Source organism: Callithrix jacchus, chromosome 11, assembly GCF_049354715.1.
Source record: "Callithrix jacchus isolate 240 chromosome 11, calJac240_pri, whole genome shotgun sequence".
Taxonomy (NCBI): Eukaryota; Metazoa; Chordata; class Mammalia; order Primates; family Cebidae; genus Callithrix; species Callithrix jacchus.
Window position 1 is genome coordinate 34,546,106 of NC_133512.1, and position 22,758 is coordinate 34,568,863.

Genomic DNA, 22,758 nt, shown 5'->3' on the forward strand with positions numbered 1-22,758 from the left:
AGGAGATCCCCCAGTGGAGGAAACACACGGGTGGCCAGCGCGACTCTCCTGGCCGGTGCAGCGGTTCCGCCGGCACCTTGGCGCGGCAGCTCTCGGAGCAAAGTAAACAGGTTCGGAGGACCGCCCGGGTCCCCAGCAGGACACCAGAGCCCGGCAGCGGCTGTGACGGCACCTCGGCGCGGGAGCGCTCGGCGCAGAGTAAACAGGACCGGTTTCCCTTCTGACCGAGGTTTGGAGCCCCAGGAAGGCAGAGTCGCCTACTACGGACACAAGAAGGAAGCCCGACAGGAGAATCCTGGGCAGAAAAGCACCATCAGTTTTAACGCCACTGCTCTGGCCCTGGGAACTAACAACCTGGACGTCCACTCAAGAGACCTAATCTGAAAGTTGGTAATTTCAAAGAGACAGGAGGATAAATTTACAATGATGGGAAGAAACCAGCGTAAAAAAGCTGAGAATACTCACAATCAGAACGCCTCCCCCTCTAAAGATGATCACAGTTCCACATCAACAATGGAACAAGGCTTTATGGAGAACGAGCGCCTCCTGATGACAGAATCACTCTTCAAGGAATGGATAATAACAAACTTCGGTGAGTTAAAAGAACATGTTGTAGCCCAACGTAAAGAAACTAGGAACTTTGAAAAAAGGTTTGATGAAATCCTATTGAGAATAGACAACTTAGAGAGGAGTATGAGTGAATTAATGGAACTAAAGAATACCATACAGGAACTCCGAGAAGTATGCACAGGTTTAAACACTCAAATTGTTCAAGCAGAAGAAGGGATATCAGAGGTCAAAGTCCAACTTAATGAAATAAAACGTGAAGAAAGGATTAGAGAAAAAAGGATAAAAAGGAATGAGCAAAGTCTCCAAGAAATGTGGGACTATGTGAAAAGACCAAATTTACGTTTGATAGGTGTACCTGAATGCGATGGAGAGAATGAATCCAAGCTGGAAAATACCCTTCAGGATATTATTCAGGAAAATTTTCCTAAACTAGCAAAGCAGGTCAAAATTCAACCCCAGGTAATACAGAGAACACCACAAAGATATTCCTCAAGAAGAGCAACCCCAAGGCACATAATCGTTAGATTCACCAGGGTTGAAACGAAGGAGAAAATACTAAGGGCAGCCAGAGAGAAAGGTCATGTTACCCACAAAGGCAAGCTTATCAGACTTACAGCAGATCTCTCAGCAGAAACTCTACAAGCCAGAAGAGAGTGGGGGCCAATATTCAACATTCTCAAAGAACAGAACCTTCGGCCCAGAATTTCATATCCAGCCAAACTAAGCTTCACAACTGAAGGAAAAATAAAATCTTTTATGAACAAGCAAGAACTCGGAGATTTTATTACCACCAGGCCTGCTTTACAAGAGCTTCTGAAAGAAGCATTACACACAGAAAGAAACAACCAGTATGAGCCTTTCTAAAAATACACCAAAAAGTAAAGAGCACCACCAACATAAAGAAGAATTTACACCAACAAATGGATAAAACAGCCAGTCAACATCAAATGGCAGTAACCCTAAATTTAAATTGACCAAATCCCCCAATCAAAAGACACAGCCAAAACCCAATGGCATGTTACATCCAGACCTGTTTCACATGCAAGGATACACAAAGACTCAAAACAAAGGGATGGAGAAAGATTTACCAACCAAATGGAGAGCAAAAATAAATAATAAATAAATAAAAAGCAGGAGTTGCAATTCTCGTATCGGAGAAAATAGATTTTAAAGCAACAAAGATATAGTGGTAAAAGGATCAATGCAACAACAAGAGCTAACGATCCTAACACCCAGATAAGAGACTTAGATTCAATGAGACAGAAAATTAATAAGGATATCAAGGACTCGAACTCCGATCCGGAACAAGTAAACTTAATAAATATTCATAGAGCTCTCCACTTCAAATACACAAAATATACATTCTTGTCAATATCACATCACACCTACCCATAAGTTTAAATGAAACATTGATTGGCCATTATTAATACTCAATTTTTTTCAAAATAAAGCAATATTTCCATTTACTCTCCCTCTTTCTCTTCCTCTTTCTTCCTCTCCTTTACTTATTTTTTTTTTCTTTCCTTCTCTCAAAAAAAAAGAAATCAACTTGTAAACCTCTAGATCCAGGTCGGCAATGTCTCTCTCATTGCTTGATTTCCTTCCTTCCCTTCCCTCCCTCCCTCCCTCCCCGCTTCCTCCCTTCCTTCCTTCCTTCATCCCTTCCTTCCTCCCTACCGCCCTTCTTCCCTCCCTTCCTGCCTTCCTCCCCTCCCCCAAAAAAAAAAATACTGGTACTTACTTCATAGGATTGTTATAAAGAGTTAATGCATAGTTAAATGAGCTAATACTAAGTGCTTAGAACAGAGTCTAGCACATAATAGTAGATGCTATACAGATATTCAATAAGTGTCAGCTGGGCAAGGTAGGTCATGCCTATAATCCCAGCACTTTGGGAGACCTAGGTAGATGGATTGCTTGAGCCCAGGAGTTTGAGACCAACCTGGCTCTACAAAAAAATACAAAATTAGCTGGGTGCTGTCACACATGCCTAAAAACCCTGCTATTCAGAAGACTGAGGCGGGAGGATTGCTTGAGCTTGGGAGGTCAAGGCTATAGTGAGCCATGACTGCACCACTGCACTCCATCCTGGGCAACAGAGACACTGCCTCAAAAAAAAAAAAAAAAGTCAAATAAATGTGTATTACTAAAAAACATAAATGACATTCAGTTTCTTCTTTATCTCTTTCAATATTATGTTTTGAGATATATCAATATTGATACACAAATCTAACTGCATGCCATATTTTACCTGTCCATTACCTTATGCAGGCCTACCCTCATCATTTGTAGGGTCTGAGGCAAGACACCAAATGCAGTCTATATGTCATAAGTTTAAATATTTTAAAAGACATAAGTGACAATAACACACTGTAAAATTAGATATTTCATCTTTTCCTTGCCAAATATTCCTTCATAAAGACAAATTTTACCTTTGTTCAGACTTAGATAATTTTTTAAAAAGACAAAATTGAAACATAGCTGTAAAATTCTGATTTTTATATGACTTAGAATTGGCATAACATCCAAGAGGACCAAAATTAATTATTTTTACCCATGTCTGGTTATTCTGTTAATGGACTGATGACATCTGGATGAGTTTTAAAGACATATGTAATTTAAAAATTACATATTTATTTTAAACTTTATTTTTCTTGCCTTCATTTTTCAGCAAAATCTCTATAACAATCAAAATTTTCCCCTATTTCGTTTTCTCCTGGCAGCAAGACCAATGCAGACAAACATTTTTGAGTGGTTATAGATATATAATTTTTTTTTCTGAGACAGAGTCTTGCTAAAACGCCCAGGCTGGAGTACAGTGGTGTGATCTTAGCTCACTGCAACCTTCGCCCCTGGCTTCAAGTGATTCTCCTGCCTCAGCCTCTTGAATAGCTCAGATTACAGGTGTGCAAAAAAGCCCAGCTGATTTTTGTGTTTTTAGTAGAGATTGGAGTTTCACTATGTTGGCCAGGCTCATCTCAAATTCCTGACCTCAGGTGATCCACCTGCCTTGGCCTCCCAGAGTGCTGAGATTATAGGCGTGAGCTACCACACCGGACGAATTTTTTTATTAATTTGGAGAAACTTCACTCAGCTGATGCCATACTTATGTTCAAAAATGAACCATGGGCCAGGCCTGAAATCCCAGCACTTTGGGATTTCACCAAAGTGAAATCTTTCACGCGGGAAGATCACCTGAGGTCAGGAGTCTGAGATCAGCGTGGCCAACATGGTGAAACACTGTTTCTACTAAAAATACACAAATTAGCTGGGCATGGTGGTAGGTGCCTGTAATCCCAGCTACTGGGGAGCTGAGGCTGAGGCAGGAGAATCATTTGAACCTGGGAGATGGAGATTGCAGTAAGCTGAGATTGTGCCATTGCACTCCAGTGTGGGCGACAAAGCAAGACTCCTTCTCAAAACAAAAACCAAAAATGAACCATGAATTTTTAAACATTTACACTGAGCTACAACCTATATACAGTAAAGTGCACAAAGCTTAAGTGTATAACTCAATAGCTTCGTGCATGTTTATGCCCCTTTCTATTTCCCACAAAGTGAGCACTATTTTTTTTTTTTTTTTGGAGACAAGGTCTCCTGTCGCACAGGCTGGAGTGCAGTGGTGCTATCTGAGCTCACTGCAACCTTTGCCTCCCAGACTCAAGTCGTCCTCCCACTTCAGCCTCCTGAGTAGCCGGTAGAAAGCCAGCATGCTCAGCTAATTTTTGCATTTTTTGTAGAAACAGCGTTTAGGCATATTGCTGAGGCTCATAACAAACTTCTGGACTCAACAGATCCACCCACCTCAGTCTTTCAAAGTGCTAGGATTACAGGTGTTAGCCACTGCATCCAGCCCCAAAGTAAGCACTAATCTTATCACTAGCATTATATAACATAATAAAATGATGCCATTAATTGTTTATTGTAATGCATATAAATTATTATAACAAAAATATTGCAGATATTTTAATTTTACTATACAAATTGCTTTCAGTTATATTGCAATTTTTAATTTTTTTTTACTTTTTTTTAAGTACTAGAGATGGATGTCTGGCTATTTTGCCGAGGCTGGTCTCGAACTCCTGGCCTCAAGCAATCGTCCCACCTTGGCCTCCAAAGTGCTAGGATTACAGGCACAAGGCATCATGCCTGGCCTATTATCTTTTTAAAACAATTTATTCATAGAGTATTTACTAAGTTATGGCTGGGTGTGGTGGCTCCCAACACTTTGGGAGGCTGAGGCAGGTGGATCACCTGAGGTCAGGAGTTCAAGACCAGCCTGGCCAACATGGTGAAACCCCATCTCTACCCAAAATACAAAAATAGTCTCAGCTACTCAAGGGGCTGAGGCAGGAGGATCATTTGAACCCAGATGGTGGAGGTTGCTGTGAGCTAAGACTGCATCACTGCACTCTAGCCTGGGCAACAGAGCAAGACTCTGTCTCAAAAAAAAAAAAAAGGAAGAAGGAGAATATTTATTAAGTTATTTCAAAGTTTTTATAATGCTGGGGCATTAGAAAGAAAACTAAAATTGGAAGTATGATAATTGATTTGTTCAAATATCTCTTCAATCTATCATAGCTAGAAAACATGCTCTATGGAAATGTTTAATGGTTACTTGTACATGAATCATCTAATTTATGAAATTTATATAAACTTTTTTGTTTCTTTGCTCTAATTTCTGCATATTTTATTTTAATGGCATCTTCTTCAATATATTTTGTCTTAGAACTATTTTCTCTTCTCTAGCAAGCAGACTCAGAAAAAAAAGAACTATTTTCTCTAAAATTTAAAAAATGTTTTCTGGCCAAGTGGCTCACACCTGTAATGCCAACATTTTGGGAGGCTAAGGTGGGCTGATCACAAGGTCAGGAGTTCAAGACCAGCCTGGCCAGCATGTGGAAACCCCATCTCTACTAAAAATACAAAAATTAGTTGGGTGTGGTGGCAGGCACTTGTAGTCCCAGCTATTCAGGAGGCTGAGGCAGGAGAATCACTTGAACCTGGGAGGTGGAGGTGGCAGTGAACTGAGATTGCACCACTGTACTCCAACCTGGGTAACAGAGTGAGACTCAATCTCAAAAATAATTATAATAATAACAACAACAACAAATGTTTTCTCCATCATGAAACTTAGATATGTTAGATTTTTGCTAATGTATCTAATGACATTAGAAATAGTACTACCAGGTTGGGCTTGGTGGCTCATGACTGTAATCCCAGCACTTTGGGAGGCCGAGGTGGGCAGATCACGGGGTCAAGAGAACGAGACCATCCTGGCCATGATGAAACCCTGTCTCTACTAAAAATACAAAAATTAGCCGGGTGTGGTGGCACACGCCTATAGTCCCAGCTACTCGGGAGGCTGAGACGGAAGAATCACTTGAACCCAGGAGGCAGAGGTTTCAGTGAGCTGAGATTTCGCCACTTCACTCCAGCCTGGTGATAGAGCAAGACTCCGTCTCAAGAAAAAAAAAAAAGAACAAAAGAAATAGTAATACCAAATAACTGTGACTAGCACAACTTCAAAATAAATTTCATTTTCCCAAAAAGCCCACAAATTGCTCTTCTTTTGTTTTGTTTAACTTTTCTAGCACATTGCATATCTTGTCTAAGTTAAATCCAATTACTTTAACAAAATTTAATAAGCATTTTCCTCATATATTCAAAAGTGATGTTGTTTGTGCTTTATCAGGGTGTTCAGTGTTTGGGCAGATCAAGAATACTATACTTTGGCTAGGCCACAGTGCTGTAATCCCAGCACTTTGGGAGGCCAAGACAGGCAGATCACTTCAAGTCAGGAGTTCAAGATCAGCCTGGCCTACGTAGTGAAACCCCGTCTCTACTGCAAATACAAAAATTAGCTGGGCATGTTGGCATGCACCTGTAATCCCTGCTACTGGGGAGGCTGAGGCATGAGAATCGCCTGAACCCGGCAGTGGAAACTGCAGTGAGTCAAGATCGTGCCACTGCACTCCAGTCTTGGTGACAGGGCGAGACCTTGTCTCAAGGAAAAAAAAAAAAAAAAAGAATATTGTATTGAGTCTTTGTTCCAAAGAATATCATTTCTACTAGCTGATTAACGTCCAACAAATTCGGAGTGGCATAAGTGATTTCAAGAATATTTCTGGATTTTTGGCTAAAATTACAGTATGTATACTTTATTTTAGCAAGGCCTTTATGGTAAGCTTTATTGTGTTTGGGGTGGAGGATATCACAAAGTTACAGACACACACCACTAGTACCATATGGTGCATCTAATGGGATTTACTGGTAGAGCACACACAGTTCCCTGAACTCTTACTATTTGGCCTGGCCTAGATGTTCTGGGTTTTTTTGTTGTTTTTTGTTTTGTTTTGTTTTTTTAGATGGAGTCTCACTCTGTCATGCAGGATGGAGTGTATGTAGTGGCACCATCTCGGCTCACTGCAACCTCTGCCTCCTGGGTTCAAGCAATTCTCCTGACTCAGCCTCCCCAGTAGCTGGGATTATAAGCATCATCACCATGCCTAGCTAATTCTTGTAGATTTAGTAGAGACGGGGATTTCACCATGTTGGCCAGGCTGGTCTCAAACTCCTGACCTCAAGTGATCCACCAGACTGGGCCTCCAAAAGTGCTGGGATTACAGGTTAAGTCACCGCACCTGGCCCTGGCCTAAATGTTCTAAATGCACGTTGGCCAAAGTCCCTGGGGCCAGCCTGAGGCAAAAGACTAGACATGCCATAAATAGCAGTCAGGAAGACAGGACCTTGGCTCCTCACTATTACATATTTATCAATTGAACTAAAAGGGAGTAGAAACGACCTAGTTTCTCCAAGAAAGAAAAAAAAAAAATCAAGGGATCTCAGATCCAAGAAGAACACCAAGGCTAGAGTGACATACCAAGGGTCTTGGGAACAGCCCTGAAGAATCTCCACCTCCTGGGAACATTAGCATCACCCAGTGGCCTAGCTGTACCTCTGCAGACAGGCTCAGTCCTGATGAGCCAGCTCCCTGCTAAGCTACCAAAGGAGGGAAAGAAATGTGCCTCCAGGGGTCATCCAGACTTATTTCTTAGCAGATTTGCTTTGGGCAATCTTTTGATCAATGTTTAAAACTGAAAAATGTTTTGTCACTTTGTGATTTAAGCCAAAAGCCTGAACTTTTTTTTTTTAACGACAGGTATAAAATCAGCGAAGCATTCCTTAATTTTCTACTTCCTTGGGTTTTTCTTTGTGGTAGTTCAAATATGTGTGTATATATAATTATTCAACATGACTTTCTATAACCTAGTTGAAGTGAATAATGTAAATATTTAAATTTTTATTTCATCTATGATTTCTTTTCTCACTTTATCAACCATTATTATTATTTAGAATTTCCATCCTGGACAGTGATTGTTATTTATCTTTCTTAAATGTTTAGCTTTGATTTTCAAAATAATTTATTCTAAACCTAGAAAAGTCACACTGTTTTCTGTAAACATTCAGATGTAGTGACTCACTCCTGTAATCCCAGCACTTTGAAAGGCCAAGGTAGGCAGATCACGAGGTCAGGAGATTGAGACCTTCCTGGCCAACGTGGTGAAATCCCATCTCTACAAATAGTACAAAAATTAGCTGGGCATGGTGGCGCATACCTGTAATTCCAATTACTTGAGAGGCTGAGGCAGAAGAATTGCTTGAACCTGGGAAGCAGAGGTTGCAGTGAGCCTAGATCACACTGCTGTACTCCAGCTTGGGAAACAGAGCTAGACTCAGTATCAAAAAATAAATAAATAGATAAATAAATCTAGTCTTTTGAAAATTTGAATAAACCTTCATATATACCTATATAAAATATATATTATATATAAAAATACATATAAATACATATTTTATATATAATATATATAATGCATATTATATATATATATATATGTTGTGGTTTTTTTCCTTAAGACAGGGTCTTGACCTGTCATCCAGGCTGAAGTGCAGTGGTGTGTTCTTGGCTCACTACAGACTTGACCTCCCTAGCTTAAGGAATTCTAATTGATTGTGTGTGTGTGTGTGTGTGTGTGTGTGTGTGTGTGTACAGGGTCTCACTAGCTTCCCAGTGTGGTCCCAAATTCCTGGGCTCAAGTGATCCTCGTGTCTCAGCCTCCCAAAGTGCTGGAATTACAGGCTTTATATATATATATATTTTTTTTTTTTTAATCTTTTTTTTTTTTTGAGATGGAGTTTCGCTCTTGTCACCCAGGCTGGAGTGCAATGGCGCGATCTCGGCTCACCGCAACCTCCGCCTCCTGGGTTCAGGCAATTCTCCTGCCTCAGCCTCCTGAGTAGCTGGGATTACAGGCACGTGCCACCATGCCCAGCTAATTTTTTGTATTTTTAGTAGAGACGGGGTTTTACCATGTTGACCAGGATGGTCTCGATCTCTTGACCTCATGATCCACCCGCCTCGGCCTCCCAAAGTGCTGGGATTACAGGCTTGAACCACCGCGCCCGGCCGGCTTAATATATTTTTATAAAAATAAAAGTATTCACGGCCAGGCATGGTGGCTCACTCCTGCAATCCCAGCACTTTGGGAGGCGGAGACAGTTGGATCACGAGGTCAGGAGTTCGAGTTCAGCCTGACCAACATGGTGAAACCCCATCTCTACTAAAAATACAAAAATTAGCTGAGCATGGTGGCATGAGCCTGTAATCCCAGCTATTCAGGAGGCTAAGGCAGGAGAATTGCTTGAACCCAGGAAGTGGAGGTTGCATTGAGCTGAGGCCACACCATTGTACCCCAGCCTGGGTGACAGAGCGAGACTCCATCTCAAAAACTAAAACTAAAAATAAAACTACTCACAATTCTAGCACTGTGTCCATTTGGTTGCCAATGTAAAGAATCAGTTATCCATTTTAAGCCCCTTGCATCTAAACCACATATGTACATATTTAGTAATATGAATTGCTCATTATTGCAAATGCACTTTAGCTGCTAGGTTTGTGTGTTGCAAATACAATGCTAATTTGTGAGCAACCTGAATTGGAACACCAAGAGAAGCAAAGAAATGGATGCCCAGTACTACTGAGAAAAGAGGCTTCATTATGTGAGAATCTAATGTATTTGTAGCATCTGAGAGGAAGGAATTGTCAACTTCTGTAATTAATGTATTTTAACCCTTAAGTTTTTGTTTGTTTGTTTTGTTTTGTTTTTGCCACTCAAGTGTTTTCTATGCTCCAAAGCAGTGCCCATCTCCAAGGTTGGCAACAGTACAACCTAAAGACCTTTACATCATTCTAATTCAGCTCCTACCCCTTTTTTTAAGGACGTATAACAGGATATGTGGATGCATTGCCCTAGACCCTGAATAGCATCAGTCACACCAGAGAATATGCAGGGTTACAGGTCAGGCTGTGCCAGTCTTAAATATCAAGTCAATGGCCAGGGTGCCCATGTGTACTTTTTTTTTTTTTTGGAGATGGTACTGTTTCACAATTTGAATTTTTCATTTGTCTAGTTTGATATTGATCTATTGGCTAAACACTTTATAAGCAAGATTATCTAACCAGTAACCACTCATTTGTACTAGCATCTGGTCTATGTTTCTATCTTCTTCACCCAGTGGCACATTTGCTGGCCAGAGCACAGACTTCAGCAAACTATTAAGAACTGTTTCCACGGAGCACAGTGGCTCACACCTGTAATCCCAGCACTTTAGGAGGCTGAGGCAGGCAGATCACAGGGTCAGGAGATTGAGACCATGGTGAAACCCCATTTCTACTAAAAAATACAAAAATTAGCTAGGCGTGGTGGTCCACACCTGTGGTCCCAGCCACTCAGGAGGCTGAGGCAGGAGAATTGCTTGAACCCGGGAGCAATTCTTGGCTACAGTGAGCCAAGATCGCACCACTGCACTCCAGCCTGGCACCTGGCAACAAAGCAAGACTGTCTCAAAAAAAAAAAAAAAGAACTGTTTCAAGGGAGGTAGAACAAAATGGCTGAATAGAATGCTTCAATAATTGTCCCTACACAGGAACCTCCAACTGGACAACTCTCCATGAAAGAAAGCACCTTCGCAAGAATTTAAAAATCAGAGAAGCAATCCCAGTACCTGGTTTTAGCATCATAACAAGAAAAGACACCTTGAAAACAGTAGAAGGGACAGTCCCACATTGTCAACACCACTCCTCCTTTAACTCCAGGCAGCTAAATAGATTGTAGAGAGAATCTGTGTGCTGGAGGGGTGGGTGAGGAAGGGAAGGGTAGTAAAGTCTCAATAAGTTTTAGTTGCAGCCAGGTCATAGTGACCTCGGTCATTGTGTGAACCCTGGTGCTGCACTGTTCAGAGAAGCTATGTTCTTGGGGTGTGACCTAGCATAACACCAGCTGTGATGGCCACAGAAGTGCCCATATCACCCCTCCCCCAACTTCAGGCAGCTCAGTGCTAAGAGAGACCCTTATTTGGGCATTTGGGTGATAAGGAAGAAAATAAGTGAATAACTTTCCCTTGGAATCCAGGGATTTCTCTCTAATCATCCCCACATCCATCAGGGCTGGGTGTCCAGGAGGCTGCAAGAGAGTCACAGCATAAGTGGGCTTAGGGTGCCCTCTGGTACTGAAATGGCTGCAGTGACCATAGACAAAGTTGTTTTCTTTGAATCTTTTGAAGGCCCTCTGAAGGACAGGAACAAACTAAGCCAGACTGAAAACTGGAATAAATACCAAACTCTTCAATGCCTGGACATCAATGAATGTCCACAAGCACTGGGAACATTAAGAACAAATATAGCCTCACCAGACTGACTAAATAAAACACCAGTGACTGACCCTGGAAACACAGAGACATATGATGTATCAGACAAAGAATTCAAAATAGCCATTTTGAGGAAGCGCAAAGAACTTCAATAAAATACATAGAAGCAATTCTAAAATTTTGCAGACAAAGTTAACAGACATTGAAATAATTTTTTAAGTACAGAAATCTTGGAGCTGAAAGATGAAACTGACAAGTTTAAAAATGCATCAAGTCTGTCAACAGACGAATTGATCAAGCAAAAGAAAGAATTTGTGAGCTCAAAGGCTATTTCAAAATACACATAGGAGAAAAGATGAAAAAAGAATGAAAAAACACTTAAAGATATAGAAAGTAGCCTCAAAATAGCAAATCCAAGAGTCATTGACTCTTAGAGAAAGTAGAGAAAGAGATAGGGATAGCTTTATTCAAATAAATAATAACAGAGAAGTATGCAAATCTTGAAAGAGATGTTAATATCCAAAAATCACAAAGGAGATTCAATTAAAATACTCCAAAGCATATAATACTCAAATTCTCAAAGGACAAGGACAAGGAAAGAATCCTAAAAGCAGCAAGAAAAAAAACCGAGAAACATATAAAGGAGCTACAATATATCTGGTAGCAGACTTTTCAGTGGAACACTTATAGGACAGGAAGGAGTGATATGACATATTCAAAGTGAAGGAAAGATGCCTGAGGCAGTGGCTCACACCTGTAATCCTAGCACTTTGGGAGGCCAAGGTGGCCAGATCATGAGGTCAAGAGATTGAGACCATCCTGGCCAACGTGGTGAAATCCCGTCTCTACTAAAAATACAAAAATTAGCTGGGTGTGGTGGTGCATGCCTGTAGTCCCAGCTACTCAGGAGGCTGAGGCAGGAGAATCACTTGAACCCAGGAGGCACAGGTTGCAGTGAGCTGAGATCCCACCACTGCACTCCAGACTGGCCACAGAGCAGGCAGGCCTCTGTCTAAAAATCAAACAAACAAACTAAAAAAGACAAAGTGAAGGAAAAAAATTTGTTTTGACTAAAAATACTGTATCCAGTAAAGCTATCCTTCCCACATGAAGGAGAAATTCTTTCCCAGACAAACAAAAGCTGAGAGGATTGGTCACCATCAGATCTGTCTTACAAGAAATCCTAAAAGAAGTTCCTCAATCTGAAAGAAAAGGATGGTAACATGCAACAAGAAATAATCTGAAGGTACAAAACCCACTGATGAAAGTAAACACATGGAGAAATTCAGAATACTCTGAAAATGTAATTGTGGTGTGGAAACCACTCATGGTTTAAGATTAAAAAACAAATATATCAAAAATAATAACTGCAGCAATTTATTAAGTGGAAGACACCATAAAAAGATATAAATTTATGTGCCATATAGACCAATGGGAAAGAGAATTATTTTAAAACATATAAATTAAGACAAAGGCTGGGCATGGTAGCTCATGCCTATAATCCCAGCACTTTGGGAAGCCAAGAGGCTGGTGGATCACCTGAGGTTGTGAGTTTGAGACCAGCCTGGCCAATATGCTGAAACCCCATCTCTACTAAAAATACAAAAATTAGCTGGGCATGATGGTGGGCACCTGTAATCGCAGCTACTCAGGAGGCTGAGACAGGAAAATTGCTTGAAGCTGGGAGAGAGCTTGCAGTAAACTGAGATTGTGACATTGCCCTCCAGCCTGGGCCACAGAGCAAGACTCCATCTCAGGAAAAAAATAGTAAATTAAGATTAAAAAATATGACTGACATTTGAAGATGGCAGTTTAGGAGCAGCTCAGGATTGCAGCTCCCAGTGAAAGGGCAGAGGTTGAGTAGATGCCGCATTTCCAGACAGATCTTTATTGCCCACAGACCAGGAGATTCCCAGGCGGAGGAGCCCCACAGGTTGCCAGCGTGACTATTTGACCTGAGCAGCTATTTTGTCGGTGCCCCGGTGCGGTGGTTCTCCATACAAAATACACTGGTCTGGGTGCCCTTTTAAGCTGGCAATTGGAGCTCCGGGAAGGCAGTCGCCAATTCATCTGATTAAACAGGGGACAGAAACAGGGAGCCAGGCCAGGAGATTCCTGGGCGGTGCCATTATTTCAGCTGGTGCAGTGGGTTGCCGCACAGGAAATCACACAGATCCCGGAGCCTTTTCAACAGGCGACTGGAACACCTGGGAGAGAGTCAACCGTTCAACTTAAAAAAAAAAAGGCTCTGAGGCAGGGAGCCAGGTGATCAGGCTCAGTGGGTCCCACCCCCACAAAAAAAAAAAAAAAAAAAAAAACGGCAACTGGAAACGCCCTGGGTTGAGAGTTTCATGGCAAGCACAGCTGAACCTGGGATGGTCCAGCTCTGTAGGGGAGGGGCGTCTACCATTACCAAGGCACTCCACCCCTACAGAGGTAGTCCGCCATTGCTGAGGCAACCCGCCACTACAGAGAGAGTCTGCCATTACAGAGGTCGGCCACCATTGCCGAGGCAGTTCTAACCACACCCATATAAACAGGACTGCAGGGAAGTTCACACAGCAGCAGGACGGAGCCCACAGCAGCTCAGCAAAGCCTCTGCAGGCAGACAGTGACTAGGCTGCCTCCTTGCTGGGCAGGGCAGCCCTGGAAAAAAAAAAGGCAGCAGCACAATGGAAACTCATAAATAAAGCCCTAACTCCCTGGGACAGAGCAACTGGGGAAAAAAAAGGGGTTTATGAGTTCTGCTGCAGCAGACTTAAATGTACCTGCCCAGCAGCTCTGAACAACGGAGCTCACAGCTCAGCACTTCAGCTCCTATAAAGGACAGACTGTCACCTCAGGCAGCTCCCTGACCCCCGTATATCCAAAGAGTCACCTCACGAAGGACTGATCAGACAGACATTTGGCGGGCATCATTCTGGGACAAAGACAGCAGAAGAAGAAACTAGTAGCAACCCTTACCATTCTGCAGCTGCTGCAGGTGATCCCCAGGCAAGCAGGGCCTGGAGTGGACCTCAGCAGTCCTACAGCAGAGGGGCCAGACTGCTAGAAGGAAAAATAAGAAACAGAAATAACTTCATCATTAACTGGATGTCCACTCAGAGAACCAATCTGAAGATCAGCAACTACAAAGATGACAGGTGGATAAATACACAAAGATGGAAAGAAACCAGTGCAAAAAGGAGGAAAATACCCAAAACCAGAACACCTCTCCTCCTACAAGGGATCACAACTTCTCACCAGCAAGGGAACAAGGCTGGATGGAGAATAAGTGTGATGACATGACAGAATCAGGCTTCAGAAGGTGGGTAATGAGAAACTTCTGTGAGTTAAAAGAACATGTTCTAACCCAATGCAAAGAAACTAAGAACCTTGAAAAAAGATTTGACAAAATGCTAATGAGAATGGACAACTTAGGAATATAAATAAATTGATGGAGCTGAAAAACACAACACAAGTACTTCACGAAGTATGCATAAGTTTCAACAACCAAACTGACCAAGCAGAAGAAAAGATATCAGAGGTCGAGGATCAACTCAATGAAATAAAACAAAAAGGCAAGATTAGAGAAAAAAAGCATAAAAAGGAATGAACAAAGTCTCCAAGAAATATGGAACTATGTGAAAAGACATAATCTACATTTGATAGGTGTACCTGAATGTAACAAGGAGAATGAATCCAAGCTGGAAAATACTCTTCAGGATATTATCCAGGAAAACTTCCCCAACCTAGCAAGGCAGGCCAATATTCAAGTCCAGGAAAGATAGAGAACACCACAAAGATATTCCTCAAGAAGAGCAACCCCAAGGCACATAATCCTCAGATTCACCAGGGTTGAAATGAAGGAGAAAATACTAAGGGCAGCCAGAGAGAAAGGTTGGGTTACCCACAAAGGGAAGCCCATCAGACTCACAGCAGATCGCTCAGCAGATCTCTCAGCAGAAACCCTACAAGCCAGAAGGGGGTGGGGCCTGATATTCAACATCCTTAAAGAAAAGAACTTTCAACCCAGAATTTCATATCTGGCCAAACTCAGTTTCATAAGTGAAGGAAAAACAAAATCCTTTGTGAACAAGCAAGTACTCAGAGATTTTGTCACCACCAGGCCTGTTTTTACAAGAGCTCCTGAAAGAGGCACTAAACATAGAAAGGAACAACCAGTACCACCCACTCCAAAAACATACGAAATGGTAAAGAGCATCAACACAATGAAGAAACTGCATCAACTAACAGGCAAAAAAGCCAGCTAGCATCAAAATGGCAGTATCAAATACACACATAACAGTATTAACCCTAAATGTAAATGGACTAAATGCCCCAATCAAAAGACACAGACTGGCAAATTGGATAAAAAGCCAAAACCCATCAGTGTGCTGTATCCAGGAAACCCATCTCACATGCAAGGATACACAAAGGCTCAAAATAAAGGGATGGAGGAAGATTTACCAAGCAAATGGAGAGTAAAAAAAAAAGCAGGGGTTGCAATTCTTGTCTCTGATAAAATAGACTTCAAAGCAACAAAGATCAAAAGAGACAAAGAAGGACATTACATAATGGTAAAAGGATCAATGCAACAAGAAGAGCTAATGATCCTAAGTATATATGCACCCAATACAGGAGCACCCAAATACATAAGGCAAGTTCTTAATGACTTACAAAGAGACTTAGACTCCCACACAATAATAGTGGGAGACTTCAACACCCCATTGTCAATATTAGACAGATCAATCAAACAGAAAATTAACAAGGATTTCCAGGACTTGAACTCAGACATGGAACAAGCAACCCTAATAGACATTTACAGAACTCTCCACCCCAAATCCACAGAATATACATTCTTTTCAGCACCACATCACACCTACTCTAAAATTGACCACATAATTGAAAGTAAATCACTCCTCAGCAAATGCAAAAGAACGGACATCATAACAAACAGTCTCTCAAACCACAGTGCAATCAAGTTGGAACTCAGAATTCAGAAACTCACTCAGAACTGCACAGCTTCATGAAAACTGAACAACTGGCTCTTGAATGTTGACTGGATAAACAATGAAATGAAGGGAGAAATAAAGATGTTCTTCAAAACCAATGAGAATGAAGATACAACATACCAGATTCTCTGGGACACATTTAAAGCAGTCTCTAGAGGAAAATATATAGCAATAAGTGCCCACATGAGAAGCAAGGAGAGATCCAAACTTGACACCCTATCATCAACATTGAAAGAGCTAGAGGAGCAAGATCAAAAAAACTCAAAACCTAGTAGAAGACAAGAAATAACTAAGATCAGAGCAGAACTGAAGCAGATAGAGACACGAAAAACCCTTCAAAAAATCAATAAATCCAGGAGCTGGTTTTTCAAAAAGATCAACAAAATAGACCACTAGCCAGATTAATAAAAAAGAAAAGAGAGAATAACCAAAGAGATGCAATAAAAAAACGATAAAGGGGATATCACCACAGATTCCACAGAAATTCAAACGATCATCAGAGATTATTCCAAACAACTCTATGCACATAAAGTAGTAAACCTGGAAGAAATGGATAAATTGCTGGACACTTGCATCCTCCCAAGCCTAAACCAGGAAGAAGCCAAAACCCTGAATAGACCAATAACAAGATCTGAAGTTGAGGCAGCAATCAAGAGCCTACCACACAAAAAAAGCCCAGGTCCAGACGGGTTCACAGCCGAATTCTACCAGACACAGAAAGAGGAGCTGGTACCATACCTTATGAAACTATTCCAAATAATCCAAAAAGAGGGAATCCTTCCCAAATCATTTTATGGGACCAACATCATTCTGATACCAAAACCCGGCAGAGACTCAACAAGAAAAGAAAACTTCAGGCCAATATCCATGATGAACATAGATGCAAAAATCTTCAATAAAATACTGGCAAGCCGATTGCAACAGCACATTAAAAAGCTTATCGACCATGATCAAGTAGGATTCATCCCGGGGATGCAAGACTGGTTCAACATACGCAAGTCTATAAACGTAATTCACCACATAAACAGAACCAAAGACAAAAACTACGATTATCTCAACTGATGCAGAGAAGGCCCTTGACGAAATTCAACAGCTCTTTATGCTAAAAACCCTCAATAAACTTGGTATTGATGGAACGTATCTCAAAATAATAAAAGCTATTTATGACAAACCAACAGCTAATATCATACTGAGTGGGTAAAAACTGGAAGCATTCCCTTTGAAATCTGGCACTAGACAAGGATGCCCTCTCTCACCACTCCTATTCAATACAGTACTAAAAGTTCTAGCCAGACCAATCAGGCAAGAAAAAGAAATAAAGGGTATTTGAATAGGAAAGGAGGAAGCCACATTGTCTCTATTTGCAGACAACATGATTGTACATCTAGAAGATCCCATTGTCTCAGCCCAAAATCTCCTGAAACTGATAAGCAACTTCAGCAAAGTCTCAGGATACAAAATCAATGTGCAAAAATCACAAGCATTTCTTTTTTTTTTTTTAAGAAAAACAAACAAACAAAAAAAAGACGCCACAAGCCAGTTATCCCTGTGGTAACTTTTCTGACACCTCCTGCTTAAAACCCAAAAGGTCAGAAGGATCGTGAGGCCCTGCTTTCACGGTCTGTATTCGTACTGAAAATCAAGATCAAGTGAGCTTTTGCCCTTCTTCTCCATGGGAGGTTTCTGTCCTCCCTGAGCTCCCCTTAGTACAAGCATTCCTATACACCAATAACAGACTTAAAGAGAGCCAAATCAAGAATGAACTACCATTCACAATTGCTACAAAGAGAATAAAATACCTAGGAATACAAGTAACAAGGAATGTAAAGGACCTCTTCAAGGAGAACTACAAACCACTGCTCAACGAAATAAGAGAGGAAACAAACAGATGCAGAAACATTCCATGTTCATGGTTAGGAAGAATCAATATCGTGAAAATGGCCATACTGCCCAAAGTAATTTATAGATTCAATGCCATCCCCATCAAGCTACCAATAATCTTCTTCACAGAACTGGGAAAAACCACCTTAAACTCTATATTCAACCAAAAGAGAGCCCGCAGAGGCAAGTCAATTCTAAGCAAAAAGAACACAGCAGGAGGCATCACACTACCGGACTTCAAACTATACTGCAAGGCTACAGTAATCAAAACAGCATGGTGCTGGTACCAAAACAGAGATATAGACCAATGGAACAGAACAGAGGCCTCGGAGGCAACACAACATATCTACAACCATCTGATCTTTGACAAATCTGACAAAAACAAGCAATGGGGAAAGGATTCCCTTTTTAATAAATGGTGTTGGGAAAACTGGATAGCTATGTGCAAAAAGCAGAAACTGGACCCCTTCCTGACACCTTACACTAAAATTAACTCCAGACGGATTAAAGACCTAAACATAAGACCTAAAACCATAAAAACCCTAGAAGAAAATCTAGGCAAAACCATTCAGGACACAGGAGTAGGCAAGGACTTCATGAACAAAACACCAAAAGCATTGGCAACAAAAGCTAAAATAGACAAATGGGACCTAATCAAACTCCACAGCTTCTGCACAACAAAAGAAACAGTCATTAGAGTGAATTGGCAACCAAAAGAATGGGAAAAATTTTTTACCGTTTCCCCATCTGACAAAGGGCTGATATCCAGAATTTACAAAGAACTCAAACAGATTTACAAGAACAAAACAAACAAGCCCATTCAAAAGTGGGCGAAGGATATGAACAGACCCTTTACAAAAGAAGACATACATGAGGCCAACAAATATATGAAAAAATGCTCAACATTACTGGTCATTAGAGAAATACAAATCAAAACTACATTGAGATACCATCTCACACCAGTTAGAATGGCGATCATTTAAAAATCTGGAGACAACAGATGCTGGAGAGGATGTGGAGAAATAGGAACACTTTTACACTGCTGATGGGAGTGTAAATTAGTTCAACCATTGTGGAAGACAGTGTGGCGGTTCCTCAAGGACCTAGAAATAAAAATTCCATTTGATCCAGCAATCCCATTACTGGGTATATATCCAAAGGACTATAAATCGTTCTACTGTAAAGACATATGCACACGAATGTTCATTGCAGCACTGTTTACAATAGCAAAGACCTGGAACCAAACCAAATGCCCATCGATGATAGACTGGACAGGGAAATTGTGGCACATATACACCATGGAATATTATGCAACGATCAAAAACGATGAGTTTGTGTCCTTTATAGGGACATGGATGAACCTGGAGACCATCATTCTCAGCAAACTGACAAAAGAACAAAAAATGAAATACCGCATGTTCTCACTCATAGGTGGGTGTTGAACAATGAGAACACATGGACACAGGGAGGGGAGCACTACATACTGGGGTCTGTTGGGGGGAATCGGGGAGGGACAGCGGGGGATAGGGAGTTGGGGAGAGATAGCATGGGGAGAAATGCCAGATATAGGTGAAGTGGAGGAGGGCAGCAAATCACACTGCCATGTGCGTACCTATGTAACAATCTTGCATGTTCTTCACATGTACCCCAAAACCTAAAATGCAATTAAAAAAAGATTTAAAAATATAAATTGAGACCACAAAAAATGAAAATATGAGGGGAATGAAACAAATGTGTAGAGTTTTTTAGTTTTGTTTTTGCTATTTATTTCTTTTCTTTACAAACAAAGTTGTCATTAGAAGTCATTGAGCCGGGCGCGGTAGCTCAAGCCTGTAATCCCAGCACTTTGGGAGGCCGAGGCGGGTGGATCACGAGGTCAACAGATCGAGACCATCCTGGTCAACATGGTGAAACCCCGTCTCAACTAAAAATACAAAAAATTAGCTGGGCGTGGTGGCGCGTGCCTGTAATCCCAGCTACTCAGGAGGCTGAGGCAGGAGAATTGCCTGAACCCAGGAGGCGGAGGTTGCGGTGAGTATAAATGGACTAAACGCAACAATTTAAGAACATAGAATGGCTGAATGAACAAAAATAAAAAGACCAAACTACATACTGCCCACAAGAAACTCACCTCACCTATAGAGACACACATAAACTGAAAGTGAAGGATGAGAAAAAAAATATTTCATGCAAATGAAAACCAAAAAAGAGCAGGAGTAGCTATACTTACATCCAATAAAATCGACAAAGTCAAAAACTGTAAAAAGAGACAAAGAAGGTCATTATATAATGATAAAAGGGTCAATTCGATATAACGGTTGCAAATATATATGCATCCAACACTGACAATTGGATTATGTCAACCTAAAAAGCTTCTGTAAAACAAAGGAAACAATCAACAATGTGAAGAGACAACTCACAGAGGCCAGGAGCAGTGGCTCATGCCTGTAATCCCTGCACTCTGGGAAGCTGAGGCAGGCAGATCGCTTGAGCCTAGGAGTTTGAAATTAGCCCGCGTAACATAGCAAAACCTTGTCTCTACAAAAAATCAGCCAGGTATGCTGGCACACACCTGTAGTCCCAGCTATCCAGGAGGCTAAGGTGGGAGGATCACCTGAGCCCAGGAGGCTAAGACTACAATGAGCTGTGATCGCACCACTGTCCTCCAACCTGGGTGACAGAGTGAGACCCTATCTCCAAAAAAAAAAAAAAAAAAAAAAAGAGAGAAAGAGAGAGAAATAATCCATGGAATGGAGGAAAATATCTGCAAACTATCCACTTGCCAAGGGACTAATAACCAGAATACGTAAGAAACTCAAACTGCTCAACAGCAAAAAATAATAATAATCTGATTTTAAAATGGTCAAAGGATTTGAATAGACATTTCTCAAAAGAAGATATACACATGGCAAACAGGTATATGAAAAAAATGCTTAATATCACTAGTCATCAGAGATATGCACATGAAAACCACAATGCAATATCATTTCAACATTGTGAGACCCTGTCTCTATGAAAGACAAAAAATTAGCCAGGCATGGTGGTGGGTGCCTGTAGTCCCAGCTACTCAGAAGGCTGAGGTAGTAGGATTGCTTGAGCCCAGAAGGCTGAGGCTGCAGTGAGCTATGATTGCACCACTGCACTCCAGCCTGGGTGACAGAGTGAGACTCTGCCTCTATTTTAATCTGTTTTAATTAATAAAAAAGAATAAGCCAGGTGTGGTGGCTCATGCCTGTAATCCCAACACTTAGGGAGTCTGAGGCGGGTGGATCACCTGAGATCAAGAGTTCAAGACCAGCCTGACCAACGTGGAGAAAGCCCGTCTCTACTAAAATTACAAAAATTAGCTGGGCGTGGTGGTGGGCACCTGTAATCCCAGCTACTCAGGAGGCTGAGGCAGGAGAATCACTTAAACCCGGAAGACAGAGGTTGCAGTGAGCCAAGATTGTGCCATTGCACTGTAGCTTGGGCAACAAGAGTAAGAGAAGAAGAAGAAAGAAGAAGGAGGAGGAGGACGACGAGGAGGAGGAGGAGGAGGAAGAGGAAGAGGAGGAAGAAGAAGAAGAAGGGGAAGGGGCAACAAGAGTAAGAGAAGAGGAAGAAGAAGTAGAAGAGGAAGAGGAGGAATAAGAGGAAGAAGAAGAAGGGGAAGGGGCAACAAGAGTAAGAGAAGAGGAAGAAGAAAGAAGAGGAGGAAGAAGAAGAAGGAGAAGGAGAAGAAGAAGAAGAAGGGGAAGGGGAAAGGGGAAAAGGGGGGGGAGGGGGAAGGGGAGGAAGAATAAGAAGGGGAAGAAGGAGGAGGAGAAGAAGAAGGGGAGGAGGAGGAGGAGGAGGAAGCAGCAGCAGCAAAAGAAGACAACAGATGCTAACAAGGATATAGAGAAGAGGAGCACTTCTACACTGTTTTTGGGAATGTAAAATAGCACAGCCACTGTGGAAAACAGTACAGAAATGCCTCAGAAAACTAAAAAGGAAACCACCACATAATCTAGCAATTCCACTGCTGGGTACGAACCCCAAACCAGGGAAATTAGTATTTCAAAGAGATATCTGTACCAGCATGTTAATTGCAGCATATTCACAATAGCCAACGAATGGAAACCTAACAGAGTCCATCAGTGGATTAATGGATAAAGAAAATGTGGTATTAAAAAAAAGAGAGCAGAAACAAAATGTGAGATATATATATATATATATATATATATATATGTATATATATATATATATATGTATATATATACAGAATAGAATATTATTCAGCCATAAGAAAAGAATAAAATCCTGTCAGTTGCAGCAACATGGATGGAACTGGAAGACATTACATTAAGTGAAATAAGCCAGGCACAAAAAAGACAAATATTGCATGTTTCCATTCATATGTGGGAGCTAAAAATTTGATCTCATGGAGGTAGAGAATAGAATGGTGGTTACAGAGGCCAGGAAGGGTAGGAGGAAGGGGAGATGAAGAAAAGTTAGGTAATGGGTATGAAAATACAGTTCAATAGAAGGAATAAGTTCTAGTGTTTGATAAAACACTAGGGTGACTATAGTTAATAATAATTTATCAAATGTTTCAAAATAGCTAAAAGAGAAGATCTGGAAT

At 41.2% G+C, this 22,758-nt stretch overlaps 1 long non-coding RNA gene across 2 annotated transcripts in view; it reads right to left on the bottom strand.

Annotated features, from left to right (window-relative positions):
- The window catches only part of LOC118143658 (uncharacterized), a 59,284-nt gene that overhangs the window by 17,703 nt on the left and 18,823 nt on the right, over positions 1–22,758 (bottom strand). The gene's annotated exons all lie outside the window — the stretch shown is intronic.